Raw genomic sequence first — 16,759 nt, forward strand, 5'->3', positions numbered from 1 at the left:
AGCCATTTCCACTATGTTATTAAAAGGGGTTGGGATAAGGAGAAGGTGTGCACTCCCTACCCAGCTGAATTCTTTTCAGGAGTTAAGTACATGACCTCCTCTCCAAGTGAGGTCTTGCTGCCATAGTTAAATTCTGCTCATGACCAAACCTTGCTCCTGATTTAAGAGTCTAAACTCCCTACCAATTCTTCCATCTAAATTCATTTTTATGACAAAGCTATTCCCACATTTGCAAACCCTTTTTAGAGAGTACCAAAGCTTTAAACATATGATTATCATTGAGGGGAAGCTACTTTTGAAGAAAACTAAAACTCAAATATAATCCAACCCCATGAATGCTCCCTTACCAAAGAAAACTATCAAAAATTTAACTTGTTCAAAAGCAAATCACAGTGATCTACATAGCTGACTTCCCTTAGTCTGACAAAGGCTCTGAATTGTAGATGGCAGAGAGTCTTCAGTAATTCTTTCATTTGGTAACACTCATTGGTTTTACATGCTTAAAATTCCTTAGGAGGAGACTTTGTCTTAGCAAATTGTTGATTAACCAATTTCTTACCAGTTGGAAGTTCAATACCTCTAAGAGCACACTCATCAGCCATCCCAAAGCATTAACAAAAATAGCAAAAAATAGTGGGGCTAGGGAACAACCCCGTCTAATTGATCTTTTACGTAAAAAGGGTTGGGTCATTTCCCCATTAACACAAATTTTGGCAGAAGCATTGGAAAGAAGAATCTTGACAAAGAAAGTGAATTTCTTGCCCAGACCCATGTCTTGGAGAGATTGGACTAAAAGTTCCCAGATCAATCTATCATATGCCTTGTCAAAATCAACCTTTAGAAAGCAAATATCCTGGTGTGTTTCTTTCGCATACTCACAGCTGTTCTAGATATTAATAATTACTTCTAGAAGATGTTTGCCTTTTTAAAAAACTTTATGTACTTGACAAATCCATTATCCATTTTCTTTAGAAGTCTCACAGTTAAGGCTTTAGCTAGGATCTTATAGTTTCAATTAAGCATTGCAAGAGGCCTCCAATTTCTTAGATCAATCTTATCCCCCTCTTTTGGAATGAGTTTGATAACTCCACCTTTAAGTGAAAAAGGAGTTGATCTAAAGTAAGACTTTCATTCCAAATTTTCTATAAACAAGGGCTTACAATATCCCAAAGGCAATTATAAATCACAAGGGAGTCCATATTCACTAGGTGTCTTCCCACCATCACCCATGGAAAAGATCGCTTCTTGAGTTCTTGTACGGACAAGTCATTGTCTAGTTGCATGTCTTCCCTTGGGTCATGCCAACATAGGTGAAGTTACCACCAGCATGCATGAGGGCAGGTGGTGCACGTGGCTGATGGACATGCGAGTACATTATTGGATAACTTCTCAAGCGGCGACCGACAAAATCAGCTAAGGCACTGACCCTAAGTCTAAGGAGGAGTCATTCTAAAGCTAAGGGCGACAGACCAAAGGCGAGCAACAATCCAGCAAAGCACAAGTGTTGGTTTTGTAGTTAGTCTACTTTGTAGAGAAGCATGTATTAGAGAATGTGTGTGACATTCAATGTGGTTGACGACCTCTCTCTGGCTTGGCTTGATAGGATAGGAGCTTGCATAGCTAAGTGCTCATTGCAAAAGCCAAGGCAACTTCACAAATTCTTCTCTTAATCCAAGTGTGGTTGCTTCCATCTTGTCTATATTGTTCTTTGTTATCATTTTATCTCGTCACAGCACTCAATCCCACGTGATCATACAGTTTCCCTTTCAATAGCAGTCCCAACCTTTGAGTTATTTCTATTGATAACTATTTGAATCACGCCTGGGCACGTTCGCACACACAACTCACCGAGGGTTTTGACAGATCTCAACAACGAAAGTGGAATGGAAGAAGGTGAGAGAGAGGGTGAGCCAAAAGAGAGAGTCACACAAGTTTTGGTGGGTGCAGAACACCCTAATCTTCTATGTCATCCATATATATGTGTGTTTGAGTATTGTACATAATCGAGGTTAAGATACAATGGCATTTAATCCCCACAACCTCCCAATTAAAGGCCAATGTGCCTTTAAGGGAGAACGACCAATGAGCATACTATCCAATGCCCATTAATACACCGCTGACTAGGTAGACTCTTCGTCAGCATGTTTGTAGGGTTATCACTATATGAACCTTGACAAGCTCTATGCACTTGTCCTCAAGTACCTCCTTGATAAAATGGTACCTGACCTCAATGTGTTTGGTCTTTGCATGAAAGACCAGATTCCATGCTATAGCTGAGTAGCACTCATGGAATCACTATGCAATGTCGGTACACCTGTATCAATCCCCAAATCTCTCACTACCCGATCAAGCCATATAATCTCCTTACAACCCTCTGTGGCTGTAACATTCTTGACCTCTGTGGTATACAAAGTAATGCACTTCTGTGCGCGAGACATCCATGACACTGTACCACCTGCAAAGGTGAATACATAACCAGAAGTGGATCTCCTGCCCTGCATAGTTTGAATCTGTGCACCCAAATACATGCATCTCTCCTCTGACAAAGCAGATACACACCTCCTTGGTACCCTTCATGTACCTCATGATGCACTTAATTGCCTCCCAATGCCTCTTTCCTGGAGTAGCCATATACCGGCTAACAACTCCCACTGCAAATGCAATGTCTGGTCTAGTAGCTATCATAGCATACATAAGACTCCCAACCATTGATGCATAAGGAACCTTGGCCACCATGGCCCTCTCCTCATCTGATTTGGGACTATCTGCCAAACTCAATTTCACATATGGAGGCAATGGAGTACTCACTACCTTCCCTCCCTCCATAATGAAACATTGCAACACTTTTGTAACATACTCCTTCTGTGAAATCCAAAGGAGTTTCCTACTCCGGTCATGCGTGATGCACATACAAAGAATACGATGTGCAGGTCCCAAATCCTTCATGTTAAAGGCCTCATGCCACTTGGACTTCAATGCATCAAGCTCATAAGTGTTCTTACTAGCCAATAGCATATCAAACAAATAAAGTGCCATGAGTATCAGGCCATTATCCTTGGCCCTTTTAGTGTAGAGGCAATGATCAATCTCACTTCTTCTGAAACCCTGGGATCGCCAATGAAAGCATCAAACTTAAGGCCGTAGAGACTTTTTTTAAGCTTGCAAACCAAATGCTCTTTGCCCTTTTTTTCAAAGCCTTTCAGCTGTACCACGTAAATTTCCTCATGCAAATCCCCATGCAAGAAAGTTGTCTTGACATCCATCTGCATAAGCTCCATATCCTTTGTTGCCACGAGTCCAAGTACACATCTAAGTGTGTTCATCTTCAAAACTGGAGAGAATATCTCATCAAAGTCCACACCCTTCTCTTGCTTGAATCCTTTAGTAACCAAACGAGCCTTGTACTTAGGCACATCATCACCTGTGACCTTCATCTTGTAGACCCATTTACATGGCAATGCTTTCTTTCCATGTGGCAAACTAACCAAGTCCCAAGTCTTATTCTTTATGAGTGAAATCATCTCTGATTGCATAGCATACTCCCACTTCTGCTGACCGTCGTGCATCATAGCCTCTCTGTAGCAAGAAGGCTCCCCGCAATTAGTAAGCATCACATAGTCTACCCCTGGAACAAATCTCTTAGGTGGTCTAGACACTCTAGATGTTCTTCTCAAGGGCATTTCAGCTTGCTGTCCTGCCTGCATATCAGCCACATTTGGCTCATCATTGCCACCAATAGATGATCCATCATCTACCCTTGATTGTGTAGCTGTGGGAGTACTTGGTGGCACCATTTCCTGCACATTCGATGCATGGACAGCTTGTTGTCTATCAACATATGTGGGTGGATTCACATCTTGGAAAGTGATTCTCCTCATTTCCACATCCCTCACAGGTGCCTTATGCATCTTCTTCTCATTGAAGACCACATCATGGCTTCCTATGATTTTCTTTGCTTTTGGATCTCAGAGATGATAGCCCATCACTCCACTTTCACCATGATGCATTTCCTAGACTTAGGATCTAGCTTCTTCCGAAGCTCTTTTGGCACATGTGCATATGCCTCACATGCAAATATATGCAAATGAGAGTAAGAGGGCTTCTTGCCACTCCATGCCTCTTCAGATATACCACCATCCAAACTCTTGCTAGGTGATCTTTTGCTCACATGCACTGTAGTCTTCATTGGCTCAGCCCAAAAACCACGAGGCATACATTGCAACCTTTCTTGAATGATGCGGTTCATCTGTTCTCCAATTGGATTTTGCTCTGGAGTATGAGGGGATGTGAGCTCCCTCTTGATTCCATGTGTATCACAGAAATGCTGAATGTTATGAGAGATATACTCTCCACCATTATCAGTTCGTAGACATTTGAGCGTTCTACCTGACTGATTTTCAGCCAAAGCCAACCATTTTTGAAATACCTGGAACACATCGCTCTTCCGAGCTATAGCATAAGCCCATACTTTCCTAGTTGCATCATCAATGGATGTCACATAGTATTCAGCCCCGCCTAATGACCATGTACGCATGGGACCACATATGTCTGAATGAACCAAATCAAGTCTTTCAAGCTTTTTCTTTCCCCTTCTTTTATGGGATGATTTAGTCTGCTTCCCATAGAGATAGTGCTCACAAAATTCAAAATCAGAAAAACTCAAATGTGGTACATAACCCAAATGGCATAAGAGTTTCATTCCATTCTAGCTCATGTGCCCCAACCTACAATGCCACAAAGAAGTACTTGGCTGCTCGGTTATTGCAACAACATGATTAGACACCCCTGATACATGTAAGGGATACAAAGTCTCACACTTGGAACCCCTAGCCAAAACCATAGAGCCCTTCTGAATTTTCCAACTCTGGAAGCCAAAGGTGGTCTAAAAACTAGCATCATCTAGCTGACCCGCTGAAATGAGACTCTTGGTAAGCTTAGACACATGTCTCACATTTTCAAAACAAATGCAGACCCATTTGCAAAAGAAAACTTTATGTCACCTGCTCCCACTATGTCACATGCATAGTAATTTCCAAGATGCACACAACCTGTCTTTCCATTGTCATAAGTGGAGAACCATTCCCTATGGGGAGTAACATGGAATGAAGCACCAGAATCCAAAATCTAATCCTGGGAATATGCATCATGTGAAGTGGTAAGCTAGTCTATAGGTAGACTAGACATGAAGAGAATGTCATTGTCACTATCATCAATGACTGCATTAATCTCCTCGATCTTCATCTTTCCTTTGTCCTCCCTTGGACTCTCTTCCTTCTTATTTGCACCCCAATTTACATTCTTTTTCTTATCCTTTTTCTCTCTTTACAGCTTGTAGCAATCCTTTTTCATGTGGCCCTTCTTGCCACACTGGTAACACTCAATGTTCCGTGCCCTGGATTTGCTATGAGACTTTCCTCTTTCTTGGGACTTCCCCCTAAGCTGTGATCTACCCCTTTGCACATTTAAGGCTACATCCTGCTTGTTGCCATCCATAGACTTTCTTCTAATCTCCTCGGCCAACAAGCTACCCACAACATCATCAAACTTCAGTACTCCACCAGGTGTAGAGTTACTAACAGCTGTATGAAAGGTATCCCATGAGGATGGCAATGAACATAAGAGGAATATTGCCTTAATCTCTGCATCAAAATTCATTTTCTGAGCCTAAAGCTGGTTGAAAATAATATTGAATTCATTCAAGGAGAAGCAATGGAGACCCCTTCCTTCATCTGCAGCTCAAACAACCTCTTCATTAGGTAAACTTTACTAGAGGCAGTTTCTGTTGACTCTGTGCCAACATGAACTTATGAAGAAAGAGAAGGTGATACAACTTTGTGATACAACTTTGTGTTACAACTTTGTGTTACAACTTCTAGACACAACTTTATGTTACGACTTTGTGTAACAACTTTGTGTTACGAGTTTTGTCTACATGAAGAGAGAGAATGTGTTACGACTTTGTGATACAACTTTGTGACACAACTTTGTGTTACAACTTTGTGTAACAACTTTGTGTTACATCTTCTACATGAAGAGAGAGAATGTGTTACGACTTTGCGACACAACTTTGTGTTACAACTTTGTGATACGACTTTGTGTTACATGCAGAGAGAGAAGCTCTCCAACTTGTATAAATACCCCATAATGGAATGAAGCCCACACTCTTGGGGCATTGTGTTGAGTCTACATTGGTATTCCAAGCATTTGTCTCAAGTGTCCATGCTTCCTTGCACTGCACGTCCAAAAGCATGTCCTAACCTTGCAACCCTTCTCCCCTCTCCTCCAACCCTGCAACCCATCCTCTCCCTCTCCTCCTCCCTCCTCCTCCTCCTCCTCTCTCCTCCCTCTCCCTCCTCCTCTTCCCTCCTCCTCCTTCCTCCTCTCTCTCTTACTTCACCCATGCTCTTACACCTTCTTCCTCTCCCACTCCTATGCTTTCCTAAACCCTTAAACTCAATGATCTACGAGGGAGACGAGTTCTCCACCATGTACTCTACTCTAAACCTTGGATCCTCCTCCTAACCCTGGACTCCTTCTAAACCTTGGAACCTCCTTCTGAACCCTGGAACTCTTTCTAACCCTGAACTCTTTCTAAACCCTGGAACCTCCTTCTGAACCCTTAAACTCCTCCTAAACCCTACAACCCCCAATGAAGGCGAAAGCCTTCATTACCCCAACAACAATGGTTTACGTGCCTTTTACACATGCTTGCATTATGTTTACTCACCACACTTAAGCCTACGTCTCTCACCGGAACACGACTCGAGGTCCTAAGCTACACATATACTGCAACGACAATCCTAATATATCTGTAGGTGACAAAAAGCCTCGGAACCCTGCAACATAGAATACCCAGCTCTTCCTACGAAAGCAGTAGGAAAGAGCAAACATTTGGCGCCGCTGCCGGGGAAGACTAGCGTCTCAAGTAGCAAGTAAACATGCATAGGTAGGTGTAAAAGCCACATGATGTACAATTAGGCTAGGTAGTGGTCACGGTTGCGTAGAGCTTTCAATTACGATCATTTTACCTTTTTACAGAAAGGCAAACCGAGCTCTCCATAAAGAGTTATGGCTCGGGAAGCGTTTAGGGTTAAACCCTAAACCTAAAATCCAAACCTATAAAAACCTATTCCACCCCCCCTCATTCTTCATCTCACACTTTTTGCCTCCATTCTCTTCCTCCTTCCGAGCCCCACGCAAGACACTCCTCCCTCTCCATCGACCGCCCCCTTACTCCTGTCCTCGCCCCATGTAAGTGACATCGAGCCCTTCTCGCAGCGATGACCTAGCCTTCCACCCTCTGGTGCCCACACTGCTTGGCAAATCATACAGCAAATGAATGCCCAGTCCTAAGAGCAAGAATCAATGCACAAGCAAATCCACCGCCACGGTTGTGGTGCCATATCTGTGTCGTCAGCGGCCATGATGAGACCAGTTGCATCTTCAACATGCGCAACAATCCGCCTCGACCACCACAATACCAAGCGGCACCCATGCCAGTATATAGGCAACCGGCACTTGCACAAGCACCCCCAGCTCCGAGACTAAATCCTGTTCCCGTTCGGACACAAGTCCCACAACTACTCAGGAATCCGAATCCACGACCGTATCCAAGAGCACCAAATCCAGCTCCTCAGGTAGTTCCCATACATCAATTACAAGCCGAAGAAGTAGATTCACTATTTGAGTATGAAGCAGAGTACCCAGTGTACTATGTAGAAGGTGCAGAGGGTCTAATACCAGTCTATGCAAATCAAGTGCGACCCAACACATTTCGCACACCAATCAAGTGTTACGGTTGTGGAGAAAATCATAGAATCGCAGAGTGCCCTCATCGCGGTAGCCCAGCCACTTTCCAACCACTCTGCAGAGATTGTGGCATGGGACATGCCTGTATGGATTGTCCCATGAAAAATAAGGTCCCAGAACAAACAGAGGTTAAGCCTGACGTCCCCATCGGCATCATTGGGGTGGACCATCAAAGTCTGGGTCCGGCAAGTCTAAGGTCACAACCTATCAATGTAATTACACGCCAACAGAAAGAGGCCACAAAGAACCCTATCATTCCAATCCAACCGAAGCGACTTCTGAGAAAGAAAGCACAAGTGCCTCCACCTCCGCCAAGCAATGAGCAGCCGAGTTCATCTACATCAACTCCCGAGCCTCGAATAAAAGAAGCTCCATTCCCGAATGCAGAGGTGGAGAAGGCTCGTTTTCAGGCACTTCAGCAATGGGTCCAAAATGAACAAGCTCAATTTGAGACTCAGAAACAAGCTCAAGACCCACTCCATGACTTGGCCCCACAAAGTATTGATACTGTACTCGAGCCCTTGTTCCAACAATAGACTCCACATCAGAATGTACCGCCACGTCAACTTGAAGGAGCTGCACTCTCTAGCATCCTGAGTTGCCCTGTGTCCATTCCCATCGGAATCCTCTTACGAAATTGTCCCAATCTCTGGGAGAGTTTCAAAGGATGGATTGAACTCGCAAATCCCCCTCCACCTATGAACGACATTGATGATATCCCTGTGCGGATGGGTGAGAAAGATGACATACGCAACATCACTGTGCCTTTGATCCACAAGGCATATAATGAAATCCAAGCCATAGTGGATGGTGGAGCAGGTGTCAATGTCCTATCAAAGGAGCTTTTCGAAGAATGGGGTCTCCCACCAATGCAAAAGGCTAATTTCAACATACGCCTTGCCGATGATTCACGGGCTAAACCCTTGGGAATAGTGAATGGCGTGTCCACAAAGATCGCAGGAGTCCGCTTTTCCCTTCAATTCACAATCTTGGATCTGCCCAAAAAGTCCTATCAAATCTTACTGGGACGTCCTTGGTTACGGGAAGCATCAGTCCTCCATGACTGGGGCACTGATAGATTGACAATCCAGAATCGAGACACTGCAGTCAGGGTGAATGTGGGGACAGGAGCTATTAAACCCATTATTCCTAGAGCATTGGATGACACATCTTCCACGACAATCTCGAGCAAATCAGATCCCTTGCAATAGCATGCCATAGTAGGTGACTCACAAAGCAATGTCAATAACTGGATACAAACATTGGCAACCATCGACAACTGTCATTCATTAGACCCCATCTTCTCACAGATAGATGTTAACGCACTACAAGTCGATCCTCCACCGACGCATGAAGAACCAATCGATCTAGAGATGCCATTCTTTATGGCAGACCTCGAATGGGATAATGAACCTGAAGAAGGTACCCATACCAATGATGACTCAGATTTTCCTTGGGACCTTGAAACAGAGGCTGCGAATGCTGAAATTGAAGATCAAATCTTTGATAATGACCTAGCCATTCTGCATGCCCTAATGGCAGTTGAGCTCCCAAAAGTTGAACCTCCACAGTTGCATAACAGCAAACAATCCCGCAAGAAAGCTGCAGGAGGAAATCGCAAGAAGAGCCAAGGCCGAGCACTTCAATGAATTCGAACGAGTCCAAACACGGATTGTGGAATTGTATCTTGCAAAGGCAGTCCCCTCAAAGTCAAAACCACCACCTCTTGAATGGTCCCCTGAGGGACTGGAAGGAGTATGTGCAGCACATGAACCCTTACTTGGAAACACCTTGCCAGTGGAAAAGTTACCCCACAGTTCCCAACGTAAGAAGTTTCGGAAATATAAGCCACATGTGCGGATGAAGCTCGATCAAGAGACTTCAGACAAAGAAAGGAAAGAAGAGCCTAACAAATTACTAAATGCAACTATGCCACCCAGTACTCATGACACATCTCAGGCTAGTTCAACCCCATCAGAGGCCGATCTTCGAGAAGTGCCGGAATACTTTAAGAATTATACAAGTGGAAGTGCACCAATAGCAATGCCAAGACCAATCAGAGAATCTGAAGTTCAAGAAACCGATAGCATTGGAGAAACTCCAATCTATGAGGGACCGGCAAAAACACGCACAATAAACCTTGCCCTTGAAGGGAGGAAGAAAAGTTGGTTTTCATTGGGAAACAGCTCCGTCAAGAAGATGAAAGCAAACTCAAAGACCTCCTAATGGAATACCGTGACTGCCTAGCATGGTCATACAAAGAGATGAAAGGAATTTCACCAGAAGTGGCAGTTCACACGATCCCTATAAGGGAAGGTGCTCGCCCTAAGGTATGTGGACCTTATCGCACAAATCCTAAATATGGCACCATGGTTTATGACGAGCTAGAAAAACTCCTAGATGTCAGATTCATCTACGAGATAGAGCACACTGATTGGGTTTCACCCATTGTCATTGTGCCTAAATGCAACAAGAAGCTCAGAATATGCGTAAACTTGAAAAATGTGAATGCCGCCATAATTAGGGATCACTACCCCCTACCCTTAACAGAAACAGTGTTGGAAAAGGTGGCAGGATCCGAAATATATAGCTTCTTGGATGGCTTCAGTGGCTATAACCAAGTACAAATTGCTCCTCAAGACCAATCAAAAACAGCATTTGCTACAGAATGGGGTATTTTTGCATATAGAGTCATGCCATTCGGCCTTTGTAATGCCCCAGCCACATTCCAGCGAGTCATGTTCACAGCTTTCAAGTCATTCTTGAATAAGTTTTTACAGGTGTTCTTGGATGATTTGTGCATCCATTCAACCAAACAGGACCACTTCAAATGTCTGGAAGAAGTACTAATCAAATGCAGGGAGTATGGCATCTCCCTAAATCCAACAAAATGCCAGTTCATGGTCACCCACGGAGTTGTTTTGGGACACATCGTCTCTCAACATGGGATTGCAACCGACATGGACAAAATCAAGATCATCATGGAATTGCCTCCTCCTACAAATTCCAAAGGTGTACAGGTCTTTATGGGACATGCCGGCTATCATAGAAGATTTATATTGCGGTATGCCATGATAGCTAGACCACTTTACAAATTATTAGTGGAGTTCTTATGGACCGAAGAGTGCGACCAAGCCTTTGAGCTTTTAAAGTGGCGCCTAATCACAGCACCCATCCTTCTATCTCCCAATTGGGATATTGATTTTCATGTTCATACTGATGGATCCAAGTATGCAATTGGGAGTGTGCTTTGTCAACCGGGTGAACATAAGAAAGACTACCCCATCTACTTCGCCAGTCGACAACTCAATGATGCAGAGATCAACTATACAACCACAGAAAGAGAAGCCCTAGCAATGGTGTATAGTGTAAAGAAATTTCGGCACTATCTCCTTGCAAATGATTTTGTCTTCTACACCGACCATCAAGCATTGCTTTATCTTGTGAACCGTCCGTGTACCACAGGAAGAATAACCAGATGGCTCTTCTTGCTGCAAGAATTCAACTTCAAAATTGTGGTCCGCAAAGGTGCCCAACACTACATTGCCGATCACATGTCTCGAGTCAAGACAGGAGAAGAAGCCACTGGAGCAGAAGATGACTTACCAGATGCCACACTATTTCAAATAGATGTTCTTCCCGAATGGTGTGGAGATATCATTGGGTACTTGATGGCAGGAAGACCACCCCCTGACATGAAAGTAGTAGATGCCAGAAAATTGATTCTAAAGGCTGCACCCTATCAACTCATTGCAGGACAACTATACAAGATGGGCAAGGACCAGATATTAAGAAGATGTGTAATGCCTCATGAGATCCTGCCAATCCTGAGTGAAGTCCATGAAGGCATTGCAGGAGGACACTTCCAAGGGGAAGCCACAGCAAGAAAAGTTCTCCTCGCAGGCTACTGGTGGCCAACACTGTGGGCAGATGCCTATGAATATGTAAAAGGCTGTGATGTATGCCAACGAACTATTAAACCACAACACAAAGACTTCAATCCCCTAACAACAGTTGTTGCATAACAGCCATTTGAAAAATGGGGGATTGATTATGTGGGTCCCATACATCCAGCAGCAAAAGGAACACAGGCACGCTACATCATTGTGGCCACTGATTACTTTACAAAATGGGCTGAAGCTAAAGCTGTCAGAAAGGCAGATGCCAAAAGTACAGCAAGATTCTTGTACCATGTGATCACCCGATTCGGATGCCCCCTTGAAATTGTGTCGGATAGAGGCACACATTTTGTGAATGAGGTAATCCAAGAACTCTTGTCTGGCTTCATGGTCATTCATAGAAAAAGCACACCCTACTACCCCCAAGGGAATGGACTAGCAGAATCCACAAATAAAATCATATGCAATATCCTCACCAAGGTAGTAGAACCACAGCATTCTGATTGGGCAGAGAAACTGAATGCAGCCTTATGGGCATACAGAACCACATTCAAGGTCAGTACAGGGAACACACCTTTTCAATTGGTGTACGGCCTTGAAGCCGTGGTCCCACTCGAATTTGTAATACCAAGTCTACGCATCGCAATACAGGAATGCATGGGTGATCATGAGTCCTTGAAAGAAAGGCTCTGTCAGTTGGAAAAGCATACAGAGACAAGACTAGTCGCTTATCATGCCATGACAACAGAAAAACGTCGAAGAAAGGCATGGTTTGACAGGAATCTGAAAGCTAAAGACATCAAGGAAGGCGACTTAGTCCTGTTATACAATGCTAAAGTACATAAGGGAAAACTGAAGTATCTAGGTCAAGGACCCTACCGAGTACGAAAGATGAATCCCATCGGAGCTGTGCTACTTGAAACACTAGATGGAGTCCAATTCAACACAACAATAAACGGGAGCCGACTGAAGCGCTACTACATCAACACGCGAGCCATCCCCGACAAAAACGAAGATTTGGGAAACCAAGTCTTCCTTAGTTAGGATTAGATTGTATCACACGCACTCACTCGCATATGCACGTTTTTGCACATATAGTTTGCACTAGATTGTTACACGCACACTCACTGCATACGTACGTTTTTTGCACATTAGGGATGTTTGAGTCTTAGTTTCCCTATCAAATCCCACAAATAAGCATATAGTTAGACACATCACATGCACTCACATGATTTTGCATAGGCACATAATAGATTGCATAAAAAATAGTATCACACACTTTCATTCCATACTCTCAAAGCATGCAATGAATTCACACGCAGTACACAAAGCTATGCCAAAACTCAAGATGAATTGGCAACAGAGTCTGCAGCCTCCGCAACGAGACCCCCGCCAAACATCACAGCCGTCTCCTATATGCAAAAATATCAAACTTGCATACTAATTATCTACAAGCTCAATGCTACGGGTGCAATCGCATCCAACATGTATGCAAGATAGCAAAAAATGACAGCCTCAACAACGAGACCCCCGCCAAACCTCTTCCCAAGAAGATTCGATGGCAGCGTCCGCAACCTCAGCAACGAGATCCCCTCTGACATTCATAGTCATCTACCCCTCCTTAAGTGGAGATAAGCTTCTTGACCAACATCCTTTTATACCAATCCTCCACAACGAGACCCCTGCTAAACCTCTTCCCAAGAAGATTCGATGGCACCATCCGCAACCTCAGCAACGAGATCCCCTCTGGCAATCATAGTCATCTACCCCTCCTTAAGAGGAGATAAGTTTCTTGACTATTGAATACAAATTGTGTGGTGCAAAAGCATTATAGTAGGAACGACTCGCATACCACAAGCTAAATAGTAGCTAAATAGCCACTGAATTATGCACATGGCATCCCAACTCTGAAATCAAAATAAGCCACAACCCGAGGACGGGTAATAAAATGGATCCGGGAGTATGTTGACTCTGTGCCAACATGAACTTATGAAGAAAGAGAAGGTGATACAACTTTGTGATACAACTTTGTGTTACAACTTTGTGTTACAACTTCTAGACGCAACTTTATGTTACGACTTTGTGTAACAACTTTGTGTTACGAGTTTGTCTACATGAAGAGAGAGAATGTGTTATGCTTTGTGATACAACTTTGTGACACAACTTTGTGTTACAACTTTGTGTTACAACTTTGTGTAACAACTTTGTGTTACATCTTCTACATGAAGAGAGAGAATGTGTTACGACTTTGCAACACAACTTTGTGTTACAACTTTGTGATACGACTTTGTGTTACATGCAGAGAGAGAAGCTCTCCAACTTGTATAAATACCCCATAATGGAATGAAGCCCACACTCTTGGGGCATTGTGTTGAGTCTACATTGGTATTCCAAGCATTTGTCTCAAGTGTCCATGCTTCCTTGCACTGCACGTCCAAAAGCATGTCCTAACCTTGCAACCCTTCTCCCCTCTCCTCCAACCCTGCAACCCATCCTCTCCCTCTCCTCCTCCCTCCTCCTCCTCCTCCTCTCTCCTCCCTCTCCCTCCTCCTCTTCCCTCCTCCTCCTTCCTCCTCTCTCTCTTACTTCACCCATGCTCTTACACCTTCTTCCTCTCCCACTCCTATGCTTTCCTAAACCCTTAAACTCAATGATCTACGAGGGAGACGAGTTCTCCACCATGTACTCTACTCTGAACCTTGGATCCTCCTCCTAACCCTGGACTCCTTCTAAACCTTGGAACCTCCTTCTGAACCCTGGAACTCTTTCTAACCCTGAACTCTTTCTAAACCCTGGAACCTCCTTCTGAACCCTTAAACTCCTCCTAAACCCTACAACCCCCAATGAAGGCGAAAGCCTTCATTACCCCAACAACAATGGTTTACGTGCCTTTTACACATGCTTGCATTATGTTTACTCACCACACTTAAGCCTACGTCCCTCACCGGAACACGACTCGAGGTCCTAAGCTACACATATACTACAACGACAATCCTAATATATCTGTAGGTGACAAAAAGCCTCGGAACCCTGCAACATAGAATACCCAGCTCTTCCTACGAAAGCAGTAGGAAAGAGCAAACAGTTTCCTTCTCATAAGTGGCACATAATTTCTTCCACAAATCTTCCATAGTCTGCTCATTTACTACTACTATGAAATAAACTGACTCTATAAGATGAAGTCTTACAGTAGACTTTGCTAATGCATCCAACTCATTCCAATCATCCTCAGACATATCTGCAAGCTTAGCTTCAATCCCTGCCAAGGGTTTAATATGCTTCTTTTGAATAAGCACATCCCTTATATGTTCTTTCCACAAAGAAAAGTTTGTTCCATCAAACTTTTTAATGCTAAAAAACTCCTTTTCAGACATGGAAGAGGATGCCATGATGCAAATGAAACAAAATCCCAAATGCTAGTACCTGCAAGAGAGAAATCACACCAAATACTAGGTGCACGCAATATGTCTGCCTTAATGAAGGATAGTGTCACCAAAACTCAAGGCTCAAAGAATCAAAATGCATTTGACACATGTGCATATACTATGCATCCATATGAGCAAATCTGGCCAAAAGAAAAATGTCAACCACCAGTAATGAGAAAACAATGGCAAGACCAATGCCAATAAGAGCCAAGTGCCTCAAGCATAAACACCATCCATGGGCATAAGCATCAATAATGTCTCATCCAAGAGAACATAGCACTATGAGTGCATAAAATGCAATGTGTTGAAGCTTTCCCTCAGCGTAAAATAGCATTTGTGTGCTAAATGTCCATCAATAACGCATCCCACAAGGCAATTTGGGCCTATCAACGCATCTAACAAGGATTGCAATGCATCCAAGTGGCCTATAAAGCATCCACTACAACCTAATGCAAACCACAAATGAGCGCACATGGCTCAGATTGAAACCATGCATAAGGTATATCCAAGAAATCACAGCCCCACGGCAATGACCGCTAGTGAAAATAGAACTTGGGATGTCTCAAGACATGGGAGTCATTGCATAATCAAACTCAACAAGACAATCTGCAAATATCTCTCTCTTGCCATCACTCCAAAATCTCATCCAAGGATGGAGTAAGAGCCAGTCAACCCTTGCATTTACTTGTAAAAATGAACCTTAGGAAACTTAACCTTAGCCAAAATGCCACATGGCAATCAATGAGAAGGTCTTGGAAACTTTGAGAAATTTCTTCAAAGAGACAACGGAAAAACACAAAGAAGCACAACTCCCTCGATTCTTCATGGAATGGCAAGCAGCTTTGTAGACAGATGTTTCAAGTAGTCCCAGATCCAATGGGATAGACAGCTCACAGCTTCAGAACTTCACAGAATCAGAAGTAGCTTCACACATAGAAGTTTTGGACTGCTCTGAATACACTAGGAGTGTCTAAACTACAAATGGTGGACTGGATATGGAGATCCAACACACGAAATCCGTGCAGGAAATTGAATTTTGTCACTTTTTGTAGGATCTATAACTTTTCACTAAAAACTTGGATGACAAAGATGCAAAAACTAAAAATGAATTACTCAAAGTCTTCTACAACTTTTCTTTTGATCTCAGGGCAAGATTCAGCTTCTAGAGAAAGATGAGCATTGAACATCGTGCACCCTAAGTTTACCTGGGGAGTGATCAAGGCAAACTGTCAACATTTGGTGATCCTGCTAGGGAAGAGTCTATTGCATTTTTGTACTGGTGTGCTATTAGTTATATTAGAATTGAGTGGATTGAGTTTAGTAATCTTAGAATTGATTTCATAGCCATTGACAGAGGCCCATGCTGACCATCAATGAAAACAGCTGCTGGGTGTTATGGTCTACCACAAGAATCACCTCTGAGTGACCTCAAACAAGTGGTGCAGTCTGGTGACGTACTTGAAGACCAGAGTGTGGACTATAGAAAGCATCTAGATATCCAATCTACTAGTTCATAACTTAGACAATTTCTGATACACACTCGAAAAGAAGGCACTAATATGCAACTAGGCATAAAGAATTCTTGAGTCAAAGGAATTGGCTACATCCAACCATGAGAGCTCATGC

This window comes from Dipteris shenzhenensis, chromosome 1, assembly GCF_047967505.1.
Source record: "Dipteris shenzhenensis isolate YYH24624 ecotype China chromosome 1, Dip_SZ_1.0, whole genome shotgun sequence".
Taxonomy (NCBI): Eukaryota; Viridiplantae; Streptophyta; class Polypodiopsida; order Gleicheniales; family Dipteridaceae; genus Dipteris; species Dipteris shenzhenensis.